Below are 18,829 nucleotides of genomic sequence, written 5' to 3' on the forward strand. Positions count from 1 at the left end.
TTTCAAACAGCAACATGTATACTTGTAACATAGGCATAGTAAAGGCTATCAATGCCACTTTTATTGAAATAAAAGATGCAAAACATTGTCCTAAATAACAGAAAGAAAATCCTAACAAAATAAATTGAAGCTCCAAGCAAAACACATATCATGTGGCGAATAAAAATATAGCTCTAAGTAAAGTTACCGATGAATGAAGACGAAAGAGGGGATGCCTTCCGGGCATCCCCAAGCTTAGGATCTTGGTTGTCCTTGAATATTACCTTGGGGTTCCTTGGGAATCCCCAAGATTAGGCTCTTACCACTCCTTGTTCCATAGTCCATCGAATCTTTACCCAAAACTTGAAAACTTCACAACACAAAACTTAACAGAAAACTCGTAAGCTCCATTAGCGAAAGTAAACAAAACACCACTTCAAGGTACTGTAATGAACTCATTCTTTATTTATATTGGTGTTAAACCTAATTTATTCCAACTTCTCTATGGTTTATAAACTCTTTTACTAGCCATAGATTCATCAAAATAACTAAACAACACATGAAAAACAGAATCTGTCAAAAACAGAATAGTCTGTAGTAATCTGTAACTAACGCAAACTTCTGGAACCCCAAAAATTCTAAAATAAATTGCTGTACCTGAGGAATTTATCTACTAATCATCTTCAAAAATAATTAACTAAATAGCACTCTCCAAAAAAAATGGCAGCAATTCGCATGAGCACTAAAGTTTCTGTTTTTTACAGCATGATCAACAAGACTTTCCCCAAGTCTTCCCAAAGGTTCTACTTGGCACAAACACTAATTAAAGACATAAAACCACATCTAAACAGAGGCTAGATGAATTATTTATTACTAAACAGGAGCAAAAAGCAAGGAACAAAAATAAAGTTGGGTTGCCTCCCAACAAGCGCTATCGTTTAACGCCCCTAGCTAGGCATGATGATTTCAATGATGCTCACATAAAGGATAAGAATTGTAACATAAAGAGAGCATCTTGAAGAATATGAATAGCACATTTAAGTCTAACCCACTTCCTATGCATAGGGATTTTGTGAGCAAACAACTTGTGGGAACAAGAATCAACTAGCATAGGAAGGCAAAACAAGCATAACTTCAAAACTTCAAGCACATAGAGAGGAAACTTGATATTATTGCAATTCCTACAAGCATATGTTCCTCCCTCATAATAATTTTCAGTAGCATCATGAATGAATTCAACAATATAACCAGCACCTAAAGCATTCTTTTCGTGATCTACAAGCATATAATTTTTATTACTCTCCACATAAGCAAAATTCTTCTCATGAATAATAGTGGGAGCAAACTCAACAAAATAACTATCATGTGATTGAAAATTAAGATCAAGATGACAAGTTTCATGGTTATCATTATTCTTTAAAGCATACGTGTCATCACAATAATCATCATAGATAGGAGGCATGCTTTCATCACAATAAATTTGCTCATCAAAACATGGGGGACAAAAAAATATCATCTTCATCAAACATAGCTTCCCCAAGCTTGTGGCTTTGCATATCATTAGCATCATGGATATTCAAGGAATTCATACTAACAACATTGCAATCATTCTCATCATTCAAATATTTAGTGCCAAACATTTTATAGATTTCTTGTTCTAGCACTTGAGCACAATTATCCTTTCCATCATACTCACGAAAGATATTAAAAAGGTGAAGCATATGAGACAAACTCGATTCCATTTTTTGTTGTAATTTTCTTTTATAAACTAAACTAGTGATAAAACAAGAAACTAAAAGACTCTATTGCAAGATCTAAAGATATACCTTCAAGAACTCACCTCCCCGGCAACGGCGCCAGAAAAGAGATTGATGCATACTACACAACCTTCTTCTTGTAGACGTTGTTGGGCCTCCAAGTGCAGATGTTTGTAGGACAGTAGCTAATTTCCCTCAAGTGAATGACCTAAGGTTTATCAATCTGTAGGAGGCGTAGGATGAAGATGGTCTCTCTCAAGCAACCCTGCAACCAAATAACAAAGAGTCTCTTGTGTCCCCAACACACCCAATACAATGGTAAATTGTATAGGTGCACTAGTTTGGCGAAGATATGGTGATACAAGTGCAATATGGATAGTAGATAATAGTTTTTGTAATCTGAAAATATAAAAACGGCAAGGTAACTAATGATAAAAGTGAGAGTAAATGGTATTACAATGTGTGGAAATAAGGCCTAGGGTTCATACTTTTGCTAGTGTAAGTTCCCTCAACAATAATATCATAATTGGATCACATAACTATCCCTCAACATGCAACAAAGAGTCAATCCAAAGTCACTAATAGCGGAGAACGAACAAAGAGATTATGGTAGGGTACGAATCCACCTCAAAGTTATTCTTTCCAATCAATCTGTTGGGCTATTCCTATAAGTGTCACAAACAGCCCTAGAGTTCGTACTAGAATAACACCTTAAGACACAAATCAACCAAAACTCTAATGTCACCAAGATACTCCAATGTCACCTCAAGTATCCGTGGGTATGATTATATGATATGCATCACACAATCTCAGATTCATCTATTCAACCAACACAAAGGACCTCAAAGAGTGCCCCAAAGTTCTACCGGAGAATCACGACGAAAACGTGTGCCAACCCCTATGCATAGGTTCATGGGCGGAACCCGCAAGTTGATCACCAAAACATACATCAAGTGAATCACGTGGTATCCCATTGTCACCACAGATACACACGGCAAGGCATACATCAAGTGTTCTCAAATCTTTAAAGACTCAATCCGATAAGATAACTTCAAATGGGAAACTCAATTCATTACAAGAGAGTAGAGGGGGAGGAGAAACATAAGATCCAACTATAATAGCAAAGCTCGTGATACATCAAGATCGTGCCAAATCAAGAACACGAGAGAGAGATCAAACACATAGCTACTGGTACATACCCTCAGCCCCGAGGGAGAACTACTCCCTCCTCGTCATGGAGAGCACCTGGATGATGAAGATGGCCACCGGAGAAGGATTGCCCCCTCCGACAGGGTGCTGGAACGGGTCTAGATTGGCTTTCGGTGGCTACAGAGGCTTCTGCCGGCGGAACTCCTGATCTATTGTCTGTTCTGGAAGTTTTAGGATATGTAGGTATATATGGGTGCAGGAAGTACGTCGGTGGAGCTTCGGGGGCCCCACAAGGCAGGGGCGCGCCCTAGGGGGGTGGGCGCGCCCCCACCCTCGTGGGCACCTCCCTTCTCTCCTGACGTGGGGTCCAAGTCCATCCGGTAGCTTTCCTTCCAAAACTAACTTCTCCAGTTGATTTTGTTCCGTTTCGACTCTGTTTGATATTCCTTTTCTTCGAAACACTGAAATAGGCAAAAAAAACAGCAAATCTGGGCTGGGCCTCCGGTTAATAGGTTAGTCCCAAAAATAATATAAAAGTGGATAATAAAGCCCAATATTGCCCAAAACAGTAGATAACTTAGCATGGAGCAATCAAAAAATTATAGATACGTTGGAGACGTATCAGCCATCTTCGATCTAACATGATTAACATGGGCATTTGATTACAATCTAGAAACATGTAGCCTTCTTCACAAGAGGTTGGATTGGATGAAGAATTCCCTAAGAAAACTAGTATAGATGAATCCAAAGGAGAAATGCTTATGGATTGTAACCATATGAATCAAGCAACCAATATGGGGTGGGAGTGTATGTCCTAAAATCCTTCAAAATTCCTTTAGAAATCGTAGTACATTGTAATTGTAAACTTGGGAAAAGGTGCAAAAAATTGAACTCCCTTATGGTTAACATTTAACAGGAAAGGAACATCACCTCGATATACAACTTCTTTAGGCACGGAAAGCATCTCAGGCAACTGACAACTTGGTCCTGGTTGGGGCCGACAGATTCTAGTGCCAAGACCTTCACTGTGCCCGAAATCTGGGTGAAGCTTTGCTGGATGACATACGAACATACATCTTCAAAACTAGAAATAATGTTGATAGCAAGAAGGAGAGGTATAAGGCGACTGTTGTACCTGAAAGTAGTAGTATTTGACAGATGAGTAGCCCACCACTATCAATTTTGGCGCAGAAATGACATTGATTCTTGTTGGACCTTGTTGATCAACTACAAGTAATCTCTCAAGTGAAGGTGTGTCCTCAATGACCATATTGCGGTCCACCTTTTGTGATCTCTCGTTGCAGCACCGACAACACACATAAATAGTCCGGAGAGTCCTGGAGGTGATGTGGAAGGTACTCGACCAATTCATCACCTGAAGACGAAGGAACTCAAGTGCAGTACAGCCGTGGAGCAGGCACTCCATTTCATCCTTTGGGATGCGGATGACGACGAGCTTGAGGTGCTTCAGTCGTGCTAGAAAAAGAGTGGGTGCGCCATTAAGGGGGATGGCAGTTCATGAACTTGGCGAGGCGCAGCGTGGGCGCAAAGTGGAGCGCAGACGTTGGCAGCGAGCGCATATGCCCATCATTAAAACTGAGCTCCTCGAGCTAATCTATGGCGGGGGATCAGAATCGCTCGTATGGTGTCGTCTCAACGGATTTCTTGCTAAACCACAGTTCATATGGTGTCGTCTCAACGAATTTAGATGGTGCCCTATTTAACGTGAATGCAGTTGTCTCTAATGCATAACCCCAAAAAGATAGTGATAAATTGGTAAGAGACATCATAGATTGCACCATATCTAATAAAGTACGGTTATGACGTTCGGACAAACCATTACGCTGTGGTGTTCCAGGTGGCATGAATTGTGAAACTATTCCACATTGTTTCAAATGAAGACCAAACTCATAACTCAAATATTCACCTCCACGATCAGATCTTAGAAACTTTAATTTCTTGTTATGATGATTTTCCACTTCACTCTGAAATTCTTTGAACTTTTCAAATGTTTCAGACTTATGTTTCATCAAGTAGATATACCCATATCTGCTCAAATCATCTGTGAAGGTCAGAAAATAACGATACCCGCCGCGAGCCTCAACACTCATCGAACCGCATACATCAGTATGTATGATTTCCAATAAGTCAGTTGCTCGCTCCATTGTTCCGGAGAATGGAGTCTTAGTCATCTTGCCCATGAGGCATGGTTCGCAGATTCATAATCAAGTGATTCCAAAATCCCATCAGCATGGAGTTTCTTCATGCGCTTTACACCAATATGGCTTAAATGGCACTACCACAAATAAGTTGCACTGTCATTATTAACTTTGCATCTTTTGGCTTCAATATTATGAATATGTGTATCACTACAATCGAGATTTAATAAAAATAGACCACTCATCAAGGGTGCATGGCCATAAAAGATATTACTCATATAAATAGAACAACCATTATTCTCTGATTTAAATGAATAACCGTCTCGCATTAAACAAGATCCAGATATAATTTTCATGCTCAATGCTGGCACCAAATAACAATTATTTAGGTCTAAAACTAATCCCGACGGTAGATGTAGAGGTAGCGTGCCGACGGCGATCACATTGACTTTGGAACCATTTCCCACGTGCATCATCACCTCGTCCTTAGCCAGTCTTCGTTTAATCCATAGCCCCTGTTTCGAGTTGCAAATATGAGCAACAGAACTAGTATCGAATACCCAGCCGCTACTACAAGCATTAGTAAGGTACACATCAATAACACGTATATCAAATATACCTTTCACTTTGCCATCCTTCTTATCCGCCAAATACTTGGGCCAGTCCCGCTTCCAGTGACCAGTCCCTTTGTAGTAGAAGCACTCAGTCTCAGGCTTAGGTCCAAACTTGGGTTTCTTCCCTTGAGGAGCAACTGGCTTGCTGTTCTTCTTGAAGTTCCCCTTCTTGCCTTTGCCCCTTTTCTTGAAACTAGTGGTCTTGTTAACCATCAACACTTGATGCTCTTTCTTGATTTCTACCTCCGCAACCTTTAGGATTGCAAAGAGCTTGGGAATTGTCTTTTCCATCCCTTGCATATTATAGTTCATCACGAAGCCTTTATAGCTTGGTGGCAGTGATTGAAGAACTTTGTCAATGACACTATCATCATGAAGATTAACTCCTAGCTGAGTCAAGTGGTTGTGGTATCCAGACATTCTGAGTATGTGTTCACTGAGAGAACTATTCTCCTCCATTTTGCAGCTATAGAACTTGTTGGAGACTTCATATCTCTCAACTCGGGCACTTGCTTGAAATATTAACTTCAACTCCTAGAACATCTCATATGCTCCATGATGTTCAAAACGTCTTTGAAGTCCCGATTCTAAGCCGTAAAGCATGGCACACTGAACTATCGAGTAGTCATCAGCTTTGCTCTACCAGACGTTCATAACATTTAGAGTTGCTCCCGCAGCGGGTCTTGCACCTAGCGGTGCTTCCAGGATGTAATTCTTATGTGCAGCAATGAGGATAATCCTCAAGTTACAGACCCAGTCCGTGTAGTTGCTACCATCATCTTTCAACTTAGCTTTCTCTAGGAATGCATTAAAATTCAAGGGAACGGAAGCACGGGCCATTGGTCTACAACAATATAGACATGCAAATACTATCAGGTACTAAGTTCATGATAAATTAAAGTTCAATTAGTCATATTACTTAAGAACTCCCACTTAGATAGAGATCCCTCTAGTCATCTAAATGATCACGTGATCCATATCAACTAAACCATGTCCGATCATCACGTGAGATGGAGTAGTTTTCAATGGTGAACATCACTATGTTGATCATATCTACTATATGATTCATGTTCGACCTTTCGGTCTCAGTGTTCTGAGGCCATATCTGCATATGCTAGGCTCGGCAAGTTTAACCCGAGTATTCTGCACATGCAAAACTGACTTGCACCCGTTGTATGTGAACGTAGAGCTTATCACACCCGATCATCATGCGGTGTCTCGGCACGACGAACTGTAGCAATGGTGCATACTCAGGGAGAACATTTGTACCTTGAAATTTAGTGAGGGATCATCTTATAATGCTACCGCCGTACTAAGCAAAATAAGATGCATAAAGGATAAACATCACATCCAGTCAAAATATGTGACATGATATGGCCATCATCATCTGGTGCCTTTGATCTCCATCTCCAAAGCACCATCATGATCTCCATCGTCACCGGTTTGACACCTTGATCTCCATCGTAGCATCATTGTCGTCTCGCCAACTATTGCTTCTACGACCATCACTACCGCTTAGTGATAAAGTAAAGCAATTACACGGCGATTTCATTTCATAGAATAAAGCGACAACCATAAGGCTCCTGCCAGTTGCCGATAACTTTTAGAAAACATGATCATCTCATATAAAAATTTATATCTCATCACGTCTTGACCATATCACATCACAACATGCCCTGCAAAAACAAGTTAAACGTCCTCTACTTTGTTGTTGCAAGTTTTACGTGGCTGCTACGGGCTTCTAGCAAGAACCGTTCTTACCTACGCATCAAAACCACAACGATTTTTTGTCAAGTGTGCTGTTTTAACCTTCAACAAGGACCGGCCGTAGTCAAACTCGATTCAACTAAAGTTGGAGAAACAGACACCCGCCAGCCACCTGTGTGCGAAGAATGTCGGTAGAACCAGTCTCATGAATGCGGTCATGTAATGTCGGTCCGGGCCGCTTCATCCAACAATACTGCCGAATCAAAGTAAGATGTTGGTGGTAAGCAGTATGACTATTATCGCCCACAACTCTTTGTGTTCTACTCGTGCATATAACATCTACGCATAGACCTGGCTCGGATACCACTGTTGGGGAACGCAGTATTTCAAAAAAATTCCTACGATCATGCAAGATCTATCTAGGAGATGCATGGAAACGATACGGGGAGAGTTTGTCCACGTACCCTCGTAGACCGAAAGCGGAAGCGTTTAGTTACGCGGTTGATGTAGTCGAACGTCTTCATGATCCAACCGATCCTAGCACCGAACGTACGGCACCTCTGTGTTCAGCGCACGTTCAACACGATGACGTCCCTTGAGCTCTTGATCCAATTGAGGCCGAGGGAGAGTTCCATCAGCACGACGGCGTGGCGATGGTGATGATGAAGTTACCGGCGCAGGGCTTCACCTAAGCACTACAGCGATATGACCGCGGTGTTGAACTGTGGAGGGGGGCACTGCACACGGCTAAGAGATTGTTTGTTGTGCTATTGGGGTGCCCCTGGCCACATATATAAAGGAGGGAGGGAGAGAGGGGGCTGGCCAGGAGGGACGCGCCAAGGGGGGGAGTCCTACTTCGACTCCTAGTCCAAGTAGAATTCGCCCCCCTTTTCCTTTCTTCCACCGAAGGGAAAAGGAAGGAGGGAAGAAGGAGAAGGAAGGAGGGGGCCGCGCCCCCACCCCTTGTCCAATTCGGTTTGGGTAGTGGGGAGGTGCGCGCCACCTCGTGGCCCTTCTTCCCTCTCTCCACTAAAGCCCACTAAGGCCCATTAATTTCCCCGGGGGGTTCCGGTAACCTCCCGGTACTCCGAAAAATACCCAAATCACTTCGGAACCATTCCGGTGTCCGAATATAACCTTCTAAAATATCGATCTTTACCTCTCGACCATTTTGAGACTCCTCGTCATGTCCGCGATCTCATCCGGGACTCAGAACAAACTTCGGTCATCAAATCACATAACTCACAATACAAGTCGTCATCGAACGTTAAGCGTGCGGACCCTACGGGTTCGAAAACTATGTAGACATGACCGAGACACATCTCCGATCAATAACCAATAGCGGAACCTGGATGCTCATATTGGCTCCTACATATTCTATGAAGATCTTTATCAGTCAAACCGCATAACAACATACGTTATTCCCTTTGTCATCGATATGTTACTTGCTCGAGATTCGATCGTCAGTATCCTCATACCTAGTTCAATCTCGTTACCGACAAGTCTCTTTACTCGTTCCGTAATGCATCATCCCGTAAGTAACTCATTAGTCACATTGCTTGCAAGGCTTATAGTGATGTGCATTACTAAGAGGGCCCAGAGATACCTCTCCGATAGACGGAGTGACAAATCCTAATCTCGATCTATGCCAACTCAACAAACGCCATCGGAGACACCTGTAAGCATCTTTATAATCACTGAGTTATGTTGTGACGTTTGATAGCACACAAGGTGTTCCTCCGGTACTCGGGAGTTGCATAATCTCATAGTCAGAGGAACATGTATAAGTCATGAAGAAAGAAATAGCAATAAAACCAAACGATCATTATGCTAAGCTAACATATGGGTCTTTTCCATCACATCATTCTCTAATGATGTGATCCCGTTCATCAAATGACAACACATGTCTATGGTCAGAAAACTTAACCATCTTTGATTAATGAGCTAGTCAAGTAGAGGCATACTAGGGACACTCTGTTTGTCTATGTATTCACACATGTACTAAGTTTTTGGTTAATACAATTCTAGCATGAATAATAAACATTTATCATGATATAAGGAAATATAAATAACAACTTTTTTATTGCCTCTAGGGAATATTTCCTTCATTTTTAGCTGCATATTTTGACAAATCGCAGTGTCTCTTGGCTTAGCGCCAAAGTATGGATTTAATTTGCATACCGTATTCAACCTGAACCGTTTGCGTTGAAGAAATGCACAAATCCTACGTTGAACAGCTTGCATGCTTCCCGGTGAGCCTGCGCATTGGAGGACAGCTTACACGCCTCTCGGTCAGCCTGCGCACCGGACTGCGCTCGCATGCCTCCCGTTCAGTCAAGAAGCTGTCCGCACGGCACCTCCTATAGTGTTTCAAACCAAGACATGTGGTGTCACATGAATGGTTAATAGAACGCACATGATTTGAATTATACAAACGTTTGAGATATTAAAGTGGCAGCTATTTTTTCAAAATGCCTTTGTTGGCTGTTATTCGAGTGCACCTTCTCTCAAAATGGACACGAAAAATACCACAACTTGTCGGGTGCCAATCCCTGATAGCATGCCAAGTTTCATGAATTTCAGACGAGTTTTGGATTTACTAGAGTTTAAAAACAAAGTACCTCAATGTTTTGCCGGCAATCAACAGTGCCCTGATGTTTGAAATTCATTCCCATTTCTTGCATGGGACCTAAGCATGCACCCAAGGACACATATTTGATTTTTCAACCAATTTATATGCACCGGAGCATGTGCATGTAGTTCAAATTTGAATTATGCACATAAAATGCCTAGAAAACCCAGTTAATGTATAAAAATGTCCAAACGAACCCCGAAAAATTCCAAAATTTAACACAACACTCCTGTTGTTCTATGTTGACACTAGAAATTTTTTGAAAGCAATAAGAGGCAATGGATATCGTTTCGTCCCCAAAGGTGGCACGTTCCCTACCAAAACCATCAGGCTTGTTGTGAGAAGCTCTGGTTTGTGAGAAGCGTATACCCAAATCTGCCCCAAATGGGACAAAAAATTTACCATGACATGTTGATGCCGCTCCATGGTAGCATGTCAAGTTTCATGAATTTCAGACGAGTTTTGGATTTACTAGAATTTAAAAACCAGGTATCTCAATGTTTGCGACCGAGTGTCGGTGGTAGGGTGTTTGACATTCATTCTCATTTCTTGCATGTGACCTAAGAATGCAACCAAGGACCACTGGTGCACGTCGGTCCTAAACAAATGGTTTTTAACCCCTTTCTGCGACGACATTTGGAACCGTCACCAAGTGAGTGTGTGTGATAGGGTGTCCTTCCCACACGACCCAGAAATCATCGGGGATAGGCCCTCCTGCGACCCAGGCTGGGGCCGTGTGCGATCGGGCGAGGCATCGAAACCCAATCATTTTTGTAGGTATGTACATCCCGCATGGTAATCCAAGAAAATCATTTCCGTAGGTATGTACATCCCACATGGTGAATCCCAGAAAAACATTTCCGTTTGTATGTATATCACACACAGTCAATCCAAGGAATACGTTTCCGTTCTTATGTACATCCCACACAATCAATCCAGGGAAAACGTTTCCGTTTGGACGTACATCCCACACAGTTTTATGTGTAGGCTCATGTCTGAATGGTGTAACTATCACACACGGTCTTCCTTGGTTAACTGTTTGCTTTTACCAACTATATCATACATGATTTGATGAAGAAAACTGTGTGTCATTGGGTTATCCATCGTAAGCGCTTTTACTGCTAGAACCGTTTGCAAAGATCCATGAAACATTTAGCAGGTTTATTAGTTTACAATTAATAATTCTAGTATTACGCAAATTCACATTTCATATCGAACAGTTGTTTGCCAATTTCATATCAAGCACATAAATATATTATAAAACATCATAGTACAGTAGCTACATGAAAACAACACAGTACAACATATAGCTAGTTCAACTTCATAAGAACAATATATTCATTTCCCTAACTGAGATCATCCAGGCTCGTCTTATCCACCTCTACTTTCAGTTCAGTAAGAACCCGTTTTGCACGGGCCAACTGGGAAAGTGCCTCCTTCGCCAACACCATCTTAGAAAAGTCTGATTTAAAAAAATCTGAGCTCATTCTCCACCTTCAACTTTTTATCTCGCATCTTGAAATATGCTTCAGCGTTGACAAGACTTTCTATAAGCCTACGTGTGTTCTCTTCCTCATACATGCTCCAGAGCTTCGTTAGGCACCTCTTCAAAGACTGTGGCCACTCTTGATCAACCCACTCAAAGTAAGAACACTTTCGTTCATACTATAATATTTAAAACTAGATCAGTAAAAATTGTAGGGGAAATGGGTTTATAGCAACATAGAAAATCATGAATGCTTATTTCGAAAAACAGAAGAAACATGTTAATTATGACATATCTTCTTAAAAAGATCAATGTGCAAATGAAATAATTGGTACTGAGACAACAATCAAATTCTGGAACATCAGAAGCTATAATTAACTACAACGATGCTACAAGTTCTTACTCATGTACAATAAATAACAAGTTGAACATTTTCTGAGGAAGGTAAATATAACTGCAACAACATAGCGACAGTGTTTGGATGACAGCAAATTGATACTAACAGGTGTGTACATGCGCAAATTTAGTAACATAGAACTAATAGTACTAAGGACGTCCACTATGTATGCCAAAACTGGGGTAAAGACAACTGTTCCTACATCTGGCACTGGTGCCCTACACTAGCGAGCCGATGCAGCGGAAAAAAATCAGGGACCCGGACTCCAGAGCACGTAGTTGCTCTGATGCCCAGTTCCTTCGTGCCATAAAGATTTAGTATTTTACTGCTTGGCTGGTCGGATGTGTGGACCAAAGTTGGCTGCACAAACTGCTGAAGCGGTGCCAAATAATTTTCTAATGGCACCGCTGATGATATGGCAACAATTTAAGATACTAGGTACAAACTGTGACACTGTCTTAGGATGCGTTTGGTTGAAGGTATGGTATGAATGGGTTGGTACCGTGACAGTGTCTGAATCACATCTAACAAATGATTTGTAACAACGAAATAGGGTCTAACCTTCTCTGCACATGCCAGAAACTTCCTCCCACTCCACAAAATCAAACGCAACTAGCTTCACGCATGGAGATTGATGGTGACAACGAGCAGATAGATCTTCAGCCACCCCGCTCCATTCGTTGCCACTGATGGTCTTAGGGAGCTACAAGAGGAAGAAATGACTCAAATCGACCTCCGGGTAAAAATCCTTCATTCCAAGTCATAGCCCGAGAGAGAGAGAGCGAAGAGAGGCATACCCGGGTGGTGAAGGAGTAGTCACCCGAGGAGGAACCGTTGGAGATGTCTTTGAAGAAGACCATGGCGACCCCGGCGGTAGGATGCGAGACGGCGAGAGCGAGGAAGCGGCTATAGCTTAGCAAGGAAGGAAGGAGGAAACAAGGAAATGTGACTTGTGGTCGGGGAGAAAATGGGGTGGGGAAGGGGGCGGGGGTAGATATTTTGGCGGTAGGCCAAAATTTTGGAAATGTGGAGGGAAACTTTACGCGCGGTGCCGCCAAACCATTCACTTAAAATGATTGTGTGCATCACAAACGATTCTTCTGCTTTACGTGCATGGGATGAGTTTGATAATTCAAATTTTGGTCTCAAGACATGGGCACATTCACTTTGAACGTGCGCGGTGCCGCCGAACCATTCACTTTGAATGATTGTGTGCATCACAAATGATTCTTCTACTTTATGCGCATGGGATGAGGTTGATAATACAAATTTTGGTGGAAATTTCCCCGGGTACGTCATTGCATAATTTAACATCGCTTGCTAATTTGGGCACACAAAAGAGTGTACAGCAGACATACCACACTTACTGAATCAAGCAATTTTAGTAATTACAGAGAGCCAATTGACCTAAACATTGCTCTAACAAAAGATCAACATTAAAAACAAAGCCTAAGTACGCATAACTAAAAATCCGCCGACGCGCCGGCCAATGCATTACTGGTGTGAGATGAAACGTTGATGACTTGTCCTGGCGACATGCCACCGTTGGTGGACTCCGCGTCCCCCCTGCTGAAGTCGAGCGCATCCTCGTCCTCGTCCTCGGCGCCGCCCTCAAGGTTGTAGTACTCGCAGTAGTGGTTGCGCCAGAGCTCGCGTTGGTACTCCACCGCCGATTCCTCGATGGACATACTCTTCTCTACCTCGACATCAGCCACGCGCAACTCCTCCTCCCGGCGCTCCTCGATCTCCGCCGCCTCCTGCATCTCCAGCTCCCGCTCAGCGCGCTCATGAGGAAGCAGGTGCTCCATGGCCACCACCGGCTTTTCAGACGTGGGTTGCATGCTGGAGTCCGAGGTGGCCTGGAATATCCTGGCGTGTGCATCCTCGATCTTGGCGTGGATGGCCTCGACCCGGGCCAGGGCGACATCAGCGGCACGGACGGTGAGTGCTCTCGGTGTTTGCAGCCGCTGTCGCAGCAGCAGCTGCAGCCGTCTCGGCTGCTGCAGCTCCCATGTCGGCTGCCACAGATGCCCTCGGCGGAAGCGGCCACGCTCAATGCGGATGCGGCGGCACTCTCGGCGCAGGCGGCGGCGCTCGGGGGGGGGGGACGCGGCCATCGTACGGACCTTCACGAAGCGTTTCCACGATGTCATCTTTGCAAGAAGGGGGTGCGAGAATGGCGGTCAGGATTCGTGGATTTGGGGGTTGCCGGCACTGGAGCAGACAAGCCGACGAAGCTTAAGGAGGGAGACTTAAATAGACCCACATATTTTCATCGCAAACAGTTCTACGAAAACAACTGTGTGTGATGCTGTGAAAGACGAATTTGGAGTACAGTGGCAATGGATGGTGTTTTAATTGTATGAGAAATTTTGTAGTACTAATACAACTGTCATGTCAAATTTTGGAAATTTTTAGGGGTCATTTGACCTTCTAAGACATTTAAGTGATTTTCTCGCCATTTAATGACCGCAATTGAAATTTGAACTACATGTACATGCAACAGCTAACCATAACGGTTTGAAAACTCATATTTCGTGTACTTATGTGCTATTTAATTCCATGTGCAGTAAACTAGAAGGAATTTTCAAACATATTGGTCTGAAGGCTATGACACAATTAAGCATGGAGTGACATGGCATTTTAATTCCAAAAAATAAAAAAAATCAGAAACACATGAAACCTTGGTTGATGTAATGTCATGCCACCAAGATGATGTGGTAAAAAAATTGGCATGTTTGACCAAAGTTTGGATACACACCCCTCACAAACTGGAGCAACTCACTAGAAGGCTCGTGGTTCCGAGAGGGAACAATGCATATTTGATGACGAACGGGAGATAGCTTCCTCTTACGGCCTTCAAATTTTTTTTCTACGTCTAACATGCACTACTACAACTGTATTGTGAAATTTTTGAAAATTCTAGGGGTCATTTGACCTTTTAAAGACATTAAGTGATTTTCTAGCCATTTAATGACCGTAATTCAAATTTGAACTACATCTACATGCAATGCCTAACCAAAACGGTTTGAAAAATCATATTTGCGTACTTGTGTGTGAGTTGATTCCATGTGAAGTAAAGTAGAAGGAATTTTCAAACATATTTGTATCACGACATGGACATATATGCATGAATACGTATGCATGGAGTGGCATGGCATTTTAATTCCAAAAAAAATCAGAAACACATGAAACCTTGGTTGATGTAATGTCATGCCACCAAGATGATGTGGTAAAGAAATTGGCATGTTTGACGAAAGTTTGGACACACAACCCTCACAAACCGGAGCAACTCGCTAGAAGGTTCGTGGTTCTGAGAGGGAACAATGCATGTTTGATGACGAACGGGAGATAGCTTTCTCTTACGGCCTACAAATTTTTTCTACGTCTAACATGCAGTACTACAACTGTAATATGAAATTTTGGAAAATTCTAGGGGTCATTTGACCTTTTAAAGACATTTAAGTGATTTTCTAACCATTTAATGACCGTAATTAAAATTTGAACTACATCTACATGCAATGCCTAAACAAAACGGTTTGAAAAATCGTATATGTGTACTCGTGTGTGAGTTAATTCCATGTGCAGTAAATTAGAAAGAATTTTCAAACATATTAGTCTGACGACATTGACACATGCATACGTATGCATGGAGTGACATGGCATTTTAATTCAAAAAATAGAAAAATGATCAGAAACACATGAAACCTTGGTTGATGTAATGTCATGCCACCAAGATGATGTGGTAAAGAAATTGGCATGTTTGACGAACTTTGGACACACACCCCTCACAAACCGGAGAAACTCACTAGAAGACTCCTGGTTCCGAGAGGGAACAATGCATGTTTGATGATGAACGGGAGATAGCTTCCTCTTACGACCTTCAATTTTTTTCCTACGTTTAACATGCACTAATACAACTGTCATGTGAAAATTTGGTAAATTTCAGGGGTCATTTGACCTTTTAAAGACATTTAAGTGATTTTCTAACCATTTAATGACTATAATTCAAATTTGAACTACATCTGCATGCAACGCCTAACCATAACGGTTTGAAAAATCATATTTTTGTGTACTTGTGCGAAAGTTAATTCCATGTGCAGTAAATTAGAAGGAATTTTCAAACATATTGGTGTCAAGGCATGGGCACATGCATGGAGTGCATGCCATGGAATTTTAATTCCAAAAAATTAAAAAATGATCAGAAAAACATGAAACCTTGCTTGATTTAATGTCATCCACCAAGATGATGTGGTAAAGAAATTGGCATGTTTGATGAAAGTTTGGACACACCCCCCTCACAAACCGGAGCAACTCGCTAGAAGGTTAGTGGTTCCGAGAGGGAACCATGCATGTTTGATGACAAACGGGAGATAGCTTCCTCTTACGGCCTTCAATTTTTTCTACGTCTAACGTGCACTACTACAACTGTAATGTGAAATTTTTGAAAATTCTAGGGGTCATTTGACCTTTTAAAGACATTTAAGTGATTTTCTAACCATTTAATGACCGTAATTCAAATTTGAACTACATCTACATGCAACGCCTAACCAAAACGGTTTGAAAATCATATATGTGTACTTGTGTGCGAGTTCATTCCATGTGCAATAAATTAGAAGGAATTTTAAAACATATTGGTCTCACGACATGGACACATGCATACGTATGCATGGAGTGACATGGCATTTTAATTCAAAAAATATAGAAAAATGATCAGAAACACATGAAACCTTGGTTGATGTAATGTCATGCCACTAAGATGATGTGGTAAAGAAATTGGCATGTTTGACAAACGTTTGGACACATGCCCCTCACAAATCGGAGCAACTCGCTAGAAGGTTCGTGGTTCCGAGAGGGAACAATGCATGTTTGATGACGAACGGGAGATAGCTTCCTCTTACGGCCTTCAAATTTTTTCCTACGTTTAACGTGCAACTGTCATGTGAAAATTTGGTAAATTTCAGGGGTCATTTGACCTTCTAAAGACATTTAAGTGATTTTCTAACCATTTAATGACCATAATTCAAATTTGAACTACATCTACATGCAACGCCTAACCAAAGCGGTTTGAAAAATCATATTTTTGTGTACTTGTGTGTGAATTAATTCCATGTGTAGTAAATTATAAGGAAATTTCAAACATATTGGTGTCAAGGAATGGGCACATGCATGGAGTGCATGCCATGGCATTTTAATTCCAAAAAATTAAAAAATGATCAGAAAAACATGAAACCTTGCTTGATTTAATGTCATGCCACTAAGATGATGTGGTAAAAAAATTGGCCTGTTTGACGAAAGTTTGGACACACACCGCTCACAAACCGGAGCAACTCACTAGAAGGTTCATGGTTCCGAGAGGGAACAATGCATGTTTGCTGACGGACGGGAGATAGCTTCCTCTTACGGCCTTCAAATTTTTTCCTATGTTTAACGTGCACTAATAAAACTGTCATGTGAAAATTTGGAAATTTTCAGGGGTCATTTGACCTTTTAAAGACATTTAAGTGATTTTCTAACCATTTAATGACCGTAATTCAAATTTGAACTACATCTACATGCAACGCCTAAACAAAACGGTTTGAAAAATTATATTTTTGTGTACTTGTGTGCGAGTTAAAAAATCATCAGACGATGTAAATATCTGTTGTTCAAAAAAGAAAATGTAAAGATCTGGCAAGACAACTGGCTCCCACACGATTGGCACTCTATCTCGCGGCTCGAGGTTTAGTAGGTGATTGGTGGGGATCATTAATCAGACACGGTTCTGTATCAGAAACCGTCAGCTATTATGTTCGCACACAGATTTGCTGCGGGGATTGTGTTTAATTCAAACTACAGTACTCGTAAATTCCAGCTACCGGCGTGTGTACTGTCCCCGTCGATCTAGATTCCGGCCGCCAATAAATACTACCTTGCTCACGTCTTCCCGCCTGCATTCTCATCTACATCCTCCCCTTGCTCGCCCTCTCTCTCTCTATCAAATCTCTGCCATGGCGCCACCGGTCTGCCCACGCGCCGACGAGGAGTCGCCGCCCCCGAGGACGCTCACTCGATTAGCAGCAACGAGGACCCCTACGCACCGCCTGACGAGGTTGTGCCGGACCCCCAACTTTGGATTGGTTTTGGAGCCACTACAATCTTTGTCTATGGAAGTCGCTGCCGCCGGCTGAGAAAGCCAGGCAAGTGGCGTTCAAGAAGGAGATGGTGGAGGAGGAAGCCAGGTACCAGGCGGCCTTTGAAGCCCGTGATGCCGCCTAGAAAAAGGAGGCGGCGGAGCTTTGGGGGCGGGCGCGTCGTCGTGCCGAGGAGGTGTACGAAGACGGGTACTTCGCGATGAAGGTCATAGGCGCTGGGCGCCTCATCACTGCGTGGAGGTGGGCCGATAAGCTCCAGCGTGCCACCGACGAGGAGCTCCGATGGGCGCCCAACGAAATTTCAAGATTGGCCGCGCACGTCCGCCAGCAAGAGGCAGATCGGTACGTCAAGCGCCGCGAGGCGGAGGAGTCGGAGTACTGGCTCTGCACTGGGAAGATGCCGCGCACCAGGGAGCTACTGGCGAGGGGCTGCCGGAATACTGGCCCCAGGAGGGATTATTAGTTTTAATATTGAAAGTTTACAATTTTATGCATTGTACCTAGTAGTTAAGTATCATCACGTATATGTGATGAAATTATATATATATATATATATATATTCTATGATGATCTATGAACAATTAATATATATATATATTATGAATTCCATTTTCTATCTGTTTTTGTATACTAATTTTAATCTAACTGTTATCATCCACATATACAGAATAGAAAGCGTATGTACACACATTGAAACAGAACATATAAGAATTGAAAACATAGTACACACATTGAAACAAAGCAATAAACAGAGCAATACTATGATTGATGTGAATACATAGCTATCCACGTCAAAACGACTTTTCAAAATAAAA

Source organism: Triticum urartu, chromosome 1 (genome assembly GCF_003073215.2).
Source record: "Triticum urartu cultivar G1812 chromosome 1, Tu2.1, whole genome shotgun sequence".
NCBI classification, from domain to species: domain Eukaryota; kingdom Viridiplantae; phylum Streptophyta; class Magnoliopsida; order Poales; family Poaceae; genus Triticum; species Triticum urartu.